Source organism: Suricata suricatta, chromosome 7 (genome assembly GCF_006229205.1).
Source record: "Suricata suricatta isolate VVHF042 chromosome 7, meerkat_22Aug2017_6uvM2_HiC, whole genome shotgun sequence".
In the NCBI taxonomy this organism is placed as follows: Eukaryota; Metazoa; Chordata; class Mammalia; order Carnivora; family Herpestidae; genus Suricata; species Suricata suricatta.
In genome coordinates this window covers 114792707-114804832 of record NC_043706.1, presented here as the reverse complement: position 1 = coordinate 114804832, position 12126 = coordinate 114792707, and the positions used below count along the sequence as shown (strand labels likewise).

The following is a 12126-nucleotide window of genomic DNA, read 5'->3' as shown; positions in this document are numbered from 1 at the left end:
TAACAGGCAACCGACAGAAACAGAAAAGATAGTTGCAAATGGCGTATTGGATAAAGGGCTAGTATCCAAATGTACAAGGAACTCACCAAACTCCATACTCAAAAAATGAATAATCCAGTGAAGAAATGGGCAGAAGACATAAACAGACACTTCTCCAAAGAGGACATCCAGATGGCCAAACAGGCACATGAAACGATGCTCAGCGTCACTCAGCATCAGGGAAATACAAATCAAAACCACACCAATATACCACCTCATGCTGGTCAAAGTGGCTAAAATGAACAAATCAAGAGAATATAGATGCTGGCGAGGGTGTGGAGAGATAGGCACCTTCATACACTGTTGGTGGGAATGTAAACTGGTGCAGCCTCTCTGGAAAACAGTGTGGAGGTTCCTCAAAAAACTATCAATAGAAGTCCTCTATGACCCAGCAATAGCACTGCTGAGGATCTACCCTAAGGATACAGAAGTGCTGATGTATAGGGGCACATGTACCCCAATGTTCATAGTGGCACTTTCAACAATAGCCAAATTATGGAAAGAGCCTAAATATTCATCAACTGATGAATGGATCAAGAAGATGTGTGTATACTATATATACACACAATAGAATACTACATGGCAATGAGAAAGAAAGAATTCTGGCCATTTGTAGGAAAGTGGATGGACCTAGAGGGAGTCATGCTAAGCGAAATAAGTCAGGCAGAGAAGGACAGATACCATATGTTGTCACTCATAGGTCTAACAGGAGAAACCTAACAGGGGACCATGGGAAAAGGAAAGGGCAGGGGAAAGAGTTGGGGAGAGAGACTGAGGCAAATCATGAGAGACCTTTGAATTCTGAGAAAAAACTGAGGGCTGAAGAGGGAGGGGTGTAGGGTGATGATTAAGGAGAGAGGCACTTGTGGGGAAGAGCACTGGGTGTTATATGGAAACCAACTTGGTAATAAACTATTAATAATAAAAAAAGTTATTTTTATTTTTGGGGGTGTCTGAGTGGCTCAGTCGGTTAAGCATTTGACTTCGGCTGAGGTCATGATCTCGGGATTTGTGGGTACAAGTTCCGTGCTGGGCTCTGTGCTGAAGCTAGCTCAGAGCCTGGAGCCTGTCTTCAGATTCTGTGTCTCCCTCTCTCTCTGATCCTTCCCTGCTCACACTGTCTCTCCAAATCAAATAAAAAACATAAAAATTTTTTTTAATTATTTCTTAAATAGAAAATTCTGTTTATAACAGAAAATATAAGCAGACTTGTTTATAGCCCTTAGGCCTTTCCTTTACCAAGAATTTTATCTCAATATGAGGGAAAGCACAGAATAATTTAATTTACTTGTTGTTTTGTACTATGCTGTACAAAAAGTATTTGAATGACTTTTACAAAGAGGCCCAGGTTTTTGAAAACAACAACTACAATAACAAAAATCCTAAAACCAACTGGAAAACATTCTTGCATGTTAGGATTGAGACCAGGGAAGGGAGAATATGGATGTCCTAGGAAAGCATATTCTTAAAACTCTTTTATGTGATTAATTTGTCTCTGAAAAAATTAAAGTTATGTCTTATCCGAGTTATAACAGAGATTATCTTTATGATCACGGGCCTGAGACACTTCTTCCCTTGTATGTACTTGGAAGGAGGGGAGGGAGGGAGGGAAGGAAAGAGGAAGAGAGGGAGGAAGGAAGAGAAGAAAGGAAGGAGGGGAGAAGGAGGAAGGGCAGGAAGGAAATAAGGAAGGGAGGATGGGGGACAGAGTGGAAAGAAAGAGGGAGGGAAGGAAGAAGTAAGCTTAGTTCCCTGAGGACTGGGCCGCCTAAGCAGTGGCCTTGATTTCTCCTCTGGGCTAATGCCAGAGAACACCTGCACTATCAGTGCTTTGGGCAGTGAATAAACTAGGCATAAAATCATACTTTTATAGAGCACACATTCTCAGCCTTTAATAGGTAAGCCAGAGTGTCAATTTGGGTTAATTTTCTTCCTGCTACTGCACCATGCATTTTCCTAGTAGCAAATATTTTTAAATTGTTCTCCTCTTCTAAAAATAATCATGATGTAAATCATTGAAAAGAGTAGAAAAAATTGTTACCTAGGTTTTATAAGTTAATAAATCAAATGTTTATTGTATTATGATTTTTCATGTGACAGTTAATTTTTTTCTTTCTACCAATAAAAGGGTACAATGGTCTTATATTTGAATGTTGTGGGGTTTTTTTGAAATTTGATATCAAATCTTATCAATAGTACATGTTGTGCAGTCCTTGTAATACTTTCTGATTGTATTCATTGAATTACAATGTTTTTTTCCACATAAGTCATTAGGCATAATATCCCTAAGATTATAAAATAAGAGTCTGTTAGCTGGAAGTTAGTTTTATGTTACATCAATGCTTCCCTCCTATAAGTACTGAATGAATGTTGCTTTCACTTTTGAACTCACTAGATGTTGGTCATGATCACTTCCTCTCTTCACATCTCTGTGGCTATTTTTGCCCTAATCATTCTGCACCTCAGTGCTTTAGATAGTTTTATAGTTGCACTATATAAACATGCTGTTGTATTGCCAAATAAAACAGAAACACTTGTGTTTCAAAAAAAATGCTCTGTTGCTTATGAACAAGAATATAGATTCCTAGAGAGAGCGATTAGTCAGCTAAGCAGGTAATTTATGGGATAGAAAGAAGAGCTAATAGAAGAATGGACTGTTGAACTATGTTACATATGAAGAAATAACTTTGATTTCACTTATTTTAAGCAGAATGCTCAAATCACTGTGACTCTAAAAGATGCACTTTATGGATGGAAATTTACCAGGGAAACCATTTTTTTTTAATCTGAAGGATATCTAGCCCCTCAGGTGAATTGAATTCCATGTCAAAACCACCAGAAATATTTTTTAATTTTTAAAAATTGTTTATTTTTGAGAGAGGGAGAGAAAGAGAGAGAGAGAGAGAGCACATGTGAATAGGAGCAAGGGAGGGGCAGAGAGAGAGGGAGGGAGAGGGAATCTCAAGCAGGCTCCATCCTGTCAGCCTAGAGCCCAATGCAACGCTTGATCCCACCCACTGTGAGATCGTGATCTGAGCTGCAATCGAGAGTTGGACGTTTCACCAACTGAGCCACTCAGGTGCCCAGGAAGACATTTTAAATATCCTCACTGTTTATGTTAAAATGCTGCGACTCTCTAAAATGTACGTGTTCACCACAGCAACGTGATAAATCCCGAATTCTCACAGATGTGGCATATGATATTGTTATATTTATCTTGGCATTTGTTTAAAAAAATGTGTGCCCATTTATGATAAATAGTTTTATTAAATTTGGGGAAAATATGTAAACAGGATACTAATTGCTAGGATTAGAAGCTAAAGGGGAAGAGAATCTCATGGAGTCAAGTAATAAATTAATTTCTGAATTAGACAGTGGGTTGTATTGAGGAAATATTCCAAAGTCTCCATTGAAAATACCATACTTCAGGGGCACCTGGATGGCTTAGATGGTTAAGCGTTTCACTTCGGTTCAGGTCATGATCTCATGGTTCATGGTTTAGGCCATGCATGGGGCTCTGTGCTGACAGCTCAGATCCTGGAGGCTGCTTTGGTTTCTGTGTCTCCCTTTCTCTCTGCCTCTCTCTCTTTTTCTCAAAAATGAACACATATTAAAATGTATAAAACTTCAGTCTTATGGAGTCTTTTTCCTTACTATGTACATTCTTGTGGATCATAAGACCTATAATTTGAAACTTCGTGTTTTCCTAGGCTCATAAAACTAATTTTCCTGAAGAAAAATAATCTAGAGATTTTATAATATAAAATATTTAATATATGTAAGTGCATATTTAATTTATGTCTTACTGTCTAATAAGGCTTGAAAGTTAAATTATTGAGGTACAGATCACACATTTTTATTTTAGCACTCTCCTATAAAATTCTCTCTCTTTCTCATACTTTCTCTCCCTTTTTTACCTCAGATTAAATTTATTAAACATTTCTCTGCCATTTTTTTTGTTTTACTGGAGGATTATGAATACCATACATTTTTTAAGGCATGCCTCACTATTCTGACATTTATATAAGAGTTACCAGAGAACAGCTTTTCTTAGCTCTAGAGAGACACAAAGAAGAAAATGTGAAGTGACATGATAATAGACAGTCTCTACCTCCTTCTTGTCCTGAGTTGATACTCTCTATCGTGATTGTAAATTTTCTTTTGTACCATAAAAGAGGTCAATAGCTGGACAGTCTTTCTGCATAGAAGTTTTGAAAATTGGGACAACTCATTTGTTTTTCAACTCACAATAGGGTTAGGTTTTGGATTTCCTGTTAAAAACCACATATGTTGGGGGTGCCTGTGTGGCTCAGTTGGTTAAAGCTTCCCACTTCGTCTCAAATCATATCTCATGGTTTATGAGTTTAAGCCCCATTCTAGGCTCTGTGCTTGTAGTAGGGCCCCCTCCCTAAAGAAAGGAAAAAAACCCTCAAGGCCACCTGGCTCTACATGTATGTGACAACATCCCTCACGATCTTGCTAACATGAAACCACTTAATTAGACTGTGTGTTTGTGGGTTACCATACATGGGAGACAAAGAAGTAAAAATATATCTAAAAAACTATGCCATGTGCCATTCGAGGCTCAGTTCTTCGATAGGAAACCAACTGAGCAGTGCTGGCAGGAATAAAGTTGCTTTCTAGAAAGAAAAGCCTTGGTGTTACGACTCTCTGTGAGAGTTAGTATCCTGCTACATGTTGACTGCTCAGAGCCTGGAGCCTGTTTCAGAGTATGTGTCTCCCTCTCTCTCTGCCTCTCCGCAACTCATGCTTTGTCTCTCTCTGTCTCTCAAGAATAAATAAATGTTTTTAAAAATGGAAAACAATAACAACAACATAGGTTGGGGGCGCCTGGGTGGCTGAGTCAGTTAAGCATCCAACTTCAGCTCAGGTCATGAACTCATGGTTCATGGGTTCGAGCCCCGCATTGGGTTCTGTGCTAACAGCTCAGAGCCTCAAGCCTGCTTCAGATTCTGTGTCTCCCTCTCTCTCTGTGCCTCCCCTCCTTGCACTCTATCTCTCTCCCTCTCAAAAATAAACATTAAAAAAAATTTTTAAAACAACATGTGTTGTAAACTTATGGACTAGTCAAAGATCACAATAGCCATGGAAATTAGTGAAGCTAGGGTGAAAGGATTTTACATATAATTAGTAGAGATCTCTGTCACAGCCCTATAGTAGAAGGAATGCATTTTCACAGAAAATGGGTTTGCATCATTGTCCAGGATAGTCACATTGATTTCACTTAATTTTCACTCATCAAGCCATTATTTATCGAGCACCTGTGATGTGCCAGACACTATTCTAGATACATAACTGGGTACTATTCTCAAAATAGGAAATACAGCACTTCGTAAATGAAGTTTATGCACCCCCGATGACTTGTGAATATTTAGTGAGAGAAGGTAGAGGTAAACAGACTCATTATTATACAGAATGTTGTATGGTGCTCAGAATAGATATGTTTTAGATGTCAAGGTGATAAGATTAGTTGTGGGGTATGAGAGAGACCAAGAATCAGGAGTGACTCTCATTTTTGGCCTGAGCAAATGGAGTCATGGAATTGCCATTTACAGATATACAGAGCACTGAAGGAACAGCAAGTCTGAGATGCAAGTTAGGAAACCAGTTTTGTGCATCTTAAGTGTAAGCTGCCCTTTCAACATCCAAGTGGAGATATCAGCCTGCCAGTTGCACGTATAAGTCTGGCATGAAAGGACAAAGTCAGGACTGGAGATAAAAAAAAAAAACAGGAGTCGGCACACAGATGATATTTAGTACCATGATGGTTCACCTATGGAGTGGGTTACAGAAGAGAAGAGATCTGAGGCTTGAGGTCTAGGAAACTCCAATGTTTAGACTCAGAAGAAGTGAGGAAGGACCAGCAAGGGAGTATGAGAAGAGCAGCTATTGAGCAGGAGAATGAGAGAGGGGGTCCAATAAGCAAAGGTGAAGTGTTTCCAGGGAGAGGGTATAATTAGCTGTGTCACATGCTGCAGACAAGGAGGATGACATCATGTAAGATGCAGAGGTCATCATTGGCATTAGGAAGAGTTGTTAGGTGGGATGGTAGAAACAAGCTGATTTGAATGCTTCAGGAGACAGTGAGAGAGAACAAGCTGGAAACAGTAAGGTGGACAACTCTTTCTAGGAGTTTTGCTAGAAGAGGGAGGTGAGAAATGGAGCAAAATTTAGAGGGACACAGGGGTTCAAGATAGGTTTTTAATTATTATTATTTTTTTTAAGTACCAGAGCACATTTGCATGCCGATGGAATCATCCAGTAGAGAGCAGACAGCCAATGGTGCAGGAGAGTCAATAAGGAATGGCCTGAGCAGTAGCTCTGATGTGAAAAAAATTCATCAAGTTTAATTTATGGCTTTTACTTATGATCTTTTTTCATGAATAGTTTTTATATTGACTTGTAAGTTGACTTACACTTAGGTTCTTACTATTGTTTGTTTCTGGATGAAATGAATAAAATACTCTTTTAGGTTAAACTAAAAATATTTTTTAATTGAGATATAATTAATCTATAACATTGTATAAGTTTAAGGTGTACAATGTGTTGATTTGATACATTTATATATTGCAATATGATTATCACCATTGTCTTGGCTAACACTGTTGACACATCACATAATTATTATTTCTTTTTCACATCACATAATTATTATTTCTTTTGTGTGGTAAGGACAATTAAGATCTAGTCTCTTAGCAACTTTGAAATTTATAATACAGTGTTGTTAACAATCATCGCTATGCTGTGCCTTGGATCTCCAGGACAAATTTGTCTGCTAGGTGCAAGTCTGCACCCTTAAACAGTATCCCCAATTCCTCCTTCCCCCAGTGATTCCCTTGGTAATCACTATTCTATTCTTTTTTGTGAATTCAGCTTCTCTATTTTCCACATATCAGTGATATCATACAATATTTATCTGTCTCTGTCTAAGTTATTGAAATGTTTCAATTAAAATTTCATTTATATTTGGTCACACACCAGTATAAGCAAGACTCACCTACGTGGCCAAGAATAACTCTAGGTCTTGGCAAATATTGGGAGCAAAAAGTCATGTAGTTCCCATGACTCCACAGGTCCTCCTAATGGCTATTATTATCAATACAATACCGCTGTGGTGTGTGATACAGGGGGGAATGGAATGGGTGGCACATTACCGTAAGTAGGAGGGAGGGGATATGTAAAATGGAGTCCTGCTATGAGGGTAGTCAGTGCTTGTTTGAGTTCGATCTTGGGACACCTGGGTGGCTCAGTCTGTTAAGCATCCAGCTTTGGCTCACGTCATGACCACACAGTTCTTGAATTCAAGTCCTGCTTTGGGCTCTGTGCTGACAGCTCAGAGCCTGGAGCCTGCTTTGGATTCTACTTCTCTCTCTTCCCCTCCCCGCTTCACACTCTCAATCTCCCTCTCAAAAGTAAATAAACATTAAAAAAAAAAAAAGAATTTGATCTTCATACCCCATATAATATGATAATACTAAAATTTTTTTAAGTGAACAATTAAAGAAAATAACATTTTAGAAAAAACTACTCTGGAAAAAAATGTAGGCAAAGACCTATTATAAATGTGCTATAATACTCTAGAGTTGAGATTTTTTGGTATGCAGAAAACGTGGTTTTTATGTTGATACAAAAGATGGTAAGGTGACTGTAATCTGTATGCAATTTAATATCAAAAAGATACAAAGATGTTTCTAAACTGTATGGATGAGTTTCATAGAAGTTAAACTCCTTGTTATCTTTCAAATCACAAAAGTCATCTTTCTTTATTTTCTATACCAGTTAATTTAATTACCCTTTTATAGGTTAAGGTCAAATCTCTAAATTGCTTCTTTACAATCTGAGTTGAAAGACTAAAATAATCTTATGCCATAATTTTATACTAAATGGGGAAGGGAGAGAGCCTGGATTTTTAGAGATGTGATCTGCATATCAGTGTAAATGGCCCTCTTCTTCCCCATATTTTTTCTAAGCATCTTAAATTGTAGCCTCAGAATCTTTAGTGGAGAAATAGTCTCCTGGAAATTCCAGTTAAAATATAAGTATCAGTCAAAAGGAGTGATATTAAGCCAATGATTTTCAAATATTTTGATCATATATCTCTACTGGAAAAAATATTCTAATGAGTCCTCAGGATATATATATATATATTTGTATTTATAAGTAAAACACAAAACTTTCAAAAAGTTTTCTTCATAGCTTTGTGAGTTTTGACAATTTCTTTTTATATATAAGTAAACTTTCATATTCTCCTCAAAGATGTGTTTTCATACCAAGAATAGAAGTGTCAGCTCTTCAATTTTCTTGTTTTTGAGACTGTTTGCATTATTAATATCATTTTATAATGCACTTTCTTTGCAAGAATCATTTTAAACTATTCTTCCATTCTGTAAGTGTTGATTTAGTTAAAATGGTAGCCTAGTTGGTCAATCCACTTAATCAGCTCCAAGTCAACTGCAGGATGGCACAGGGTAGTGTGGACAAGCTAGTGAGGAATCTGCAGTTATCCTGTGTAGATGAAGAAGCTCTCACTCTCCCCTCAGGGAACCTTGGAGATCATTTCGTGACCCATGACCTCTGACATATGAACCTAACAAAGGTACTTTGCTCCATCAATGCTTAAAATAGTAGTAAATTTCACGTTCTTTTAATATTTTTTATATAGAAAACAAATGTAGGGAGAAATAATAGTTTCATTCCCAGCCTTTGGTATTCCCTAGTTTTCTGACCATTTTATTGAACTGTTGACCCTGACTATTGTGTTAAACTAGGTTAGTTTTTAAAGTTTACCTGGAAGGAATCAAAGAGAGTTTAATAAAATGTTGATTTCGGAAGTAATTTTGAAAGTCGGATAAGAGTCTCTAAAATTACTTTGGATGGAACATATGGTGAAGAGGAAGGTGTCACCCCTCATCTGATTAACAGATACTTACTGGTCAGAAGAACACGCGCTATTCTTCTTTGAATCCCTGATACCTGGAAACATAAAAGAAAAGCTTCTTCAGCTTTCCAGAGACTCATAATCTTTAAGATTTATACGAAGGTATTTGGCTTCTAATTGAGAAGCAGGAATAGGGATAAGGTGTGAGCATGGGACAGAGACAGAAAGAGGGAAACTGCATTTTTCCATGTTTTCCTTGGAAACTTTCTTCTGATTACCAAATTCATACACTTCCTATAGAGCGCCTGCCATTGGCGATCGCCACATTTATTACTAGCTTTGGAGGGTTCTGTGAATTATGTCTTCAATAAACGAGGCTTTTCTTATTTTGTCCTTTACATTTGTACCAGTACCACCTTGACTCTGAGCCTGCTTGACACCCCTGAAAAGCCAGAGATAGTGGCTTCCAGCACCATCGTTGAAGGGTGATATTTTCATATGCATCAATATAGCCTTCCATGATTCTGCTATAACCCTGGTGACAGATTTTCATGTGGATGCTATACCGTTTCCCACAGTTTGGATGAAGGCCTTGTCCCATTGGATAGCGATTGAATTCCATGTGGCTTGGGCTGTGGGAATGGAGGTGCATTTTCTTGTGGCGCATACAAGTCATGTCAACCTACCTTCCAGAAACTACCAAAAACAAAGATTTTAATATTTGGTTTAATTACTAATAATGGTAACAAATAATTCTATTATATTCAAAGTTTATTTAAAACGTGATCATCAAATACCCATTTTAATTTTCTCCAATAGAGCACAGAGAAACTACTTAGGTATTCAGTGTAACTAGAAACCTGTGTGCGGTCCCAATGTGACAATATGGCGACATGATCACATGCTCAGTTCTGATGTAGAATCTGGCAGTGATGTTTTCATTTTTGTTTTTAAAGATTTCTATTCATAGGCAGTGTTATTTATGTACCAAAGTTTACCATTATAATATAGAAGCAGAGTTGGGAAAGATCTTCCTTTTGGAAGTCATAGATTTTTAAAATTTTTAATGTTTATTTATTCTTGGGAGAGAGAGGGAGAGCATTGTAGCAGTGGGGGGTCAGAGAGAGAGGGAGACAAAGAATCCGAAGCAGGCTCCAGGCCCTGAACTGTCATGTCAGCACAGAGCCCAATGCAGGGCTCGAATTCACTAACTGTGAGATAATGACCTGAGCTGAAGTCAGATGCTTAACCAATGGAGCCACCCAGGCACCCCTGGAAACAATAGATTTTAAAGAAAAAAAATGTGAGACCTAAAATAGTTTATGCCTACATGCCTTTATATCAATTACAAATTCCTTTTTGTTTTTTAACTTTTTAAAGGTTTGTTATTTATTTTGAGAGAGAGTGAGAGGGGAGGGGTAGATGGAGAGGGAGAGAGAGAATCTCAATCCCTGTTGTCAATGCAGGGACTAGATCTCACAACCCATGAGATCATAACCAGAGGTGAAACCAAGAGTTGGATTCTTAACTGTTTGAGTCACCCAGGCATCTCTATATCCATTATAAATTTTTACAACTTTTATGACATTGGTAAGTTACTAGTAATCTCATTTTACAGATAAGGACACTGAAGTTCAGGAACTCAATAAGTTCCTCAAGGTTGATACAACTAATAAATAGAGAACTACTTGTTAGCTAATTATTTGATCCCAGTCCAGGGGACTCAAAAAACCCACACTTATCCAAGACACAATACTACCTATAGATAGGTGGAAAAGCTTCCTTTGTACTCTAGTGGAACATCATACACTTCCTATTACAAAAATCATTTGATATACTTACCACTAAAGTGAGCTTCTCAGGACTGACATCATGCTTACTCATCTTCGAACGTATGTCTAATATAGCACAGTGCCTAAAACACCCCTAAGAACAGAGAGATTGAGTGTCCCAAATAGGTTTCTGTTCTGTATTTGGAACCTAATAGATCTATAGATTCTACTGGATGAAATAGAAACATTTCATTGACCAGATTATACCTCTAATATGACCATATACGAATTGGAATTTAAGTATTTTAGCAACGTCTAGAACATGTTAGTGAATTAGTGAGCACACTGTTATTTGGAGGTGACATAAAAGCAATTGCTTATAATTTACTCCTAGTGAGAGACATCAGATATAAATATCCCGGTGACTACAGGAAAACAGAAGTAGGAAGTGTGTGGTTGGAGAGTAACCATGTGCCTCACTGTCAAGTTCTAACTTGTGCCTCATGGCTAGGAGCCTATTCATCAATTAAACATCTCTTTGATTTGAAAGGAATCCAAATGTATTGGAAATGAAGATAAAGTGATAGTATAAGACGTTAAGTAACAGAACAAAATGTCTGAGAAGGAATGAAAAAGGCGTAAGTGGAGTAGATGTCAGGGAACTTGAAGGTCTTCAGAAATGCAATTTGCTCTGCCTTCCTTGCAGTTTGAGGCTTTGATTCACCCAGAAGAGGAGCCCAAAATGATTAAGGGAATCAGAAATTATACCCAGAAACTTTTACAGTTTTCTGGAGTGAATATTTCTATCAGTACTCTGGACTACTATGAACTTCAACTAATTTGTGTTACTTTTATCTAATTCTGCATGAGTTGCACAAAACCTCTAAATGCAAAAGCCCTATGCAATGGTACTACTCTTCTGCTGGTCTTGGATAAATAGCCTCAGAAAACACTGAGTGGCAGTAGCTCTGCAAAAGACAATGTTAGACTTTTGTCACGTGGGGGAAAAGAGACAAAGGAAGTCACACTTGGCCTAAAGAAAGATCCTACTTGGGGCTAACAAATATCAAAGCCCTGTCTGAGTTCCCTTAGGAGACATTCACTTATTAAAAAACAAATATGCATTGTAAGTTATTTAAGAATGTGTTATGACAATCTTTGTGACACACAGAGGTGTATAAAGGATTGCACAGCAATCACCTGTGGACCTGCTGCTCCGTTTGTGCCACGAAGAAGGCACCCCTTGTATTCCCTTCCAATCACATTCTGGTCCTTCCTCGGGAAATCGCTACCCTATGATTTTTCTAGATCATTCCCAGGACTTCCTTGTCATTTATTATACATGCACTTATTCCTACTTGGCACTTTTTGCATCCTTTTGAACTTTGTATATATGCAGATTTATTGCATACAAAT

General features: G+C 37.7%; 1 pseudogene; it reads left to right on the top strand.

Moving 5' to 3' along the window:
• The first annotated feature begins 2443 nt into the window (after positions 1-2443).
• LOC115295345 lies at positions 2444-9427 on the top strand (annotated as a pseudogene).
• Positions 9428-12126: the final 2699 nt, after the last annotated feature.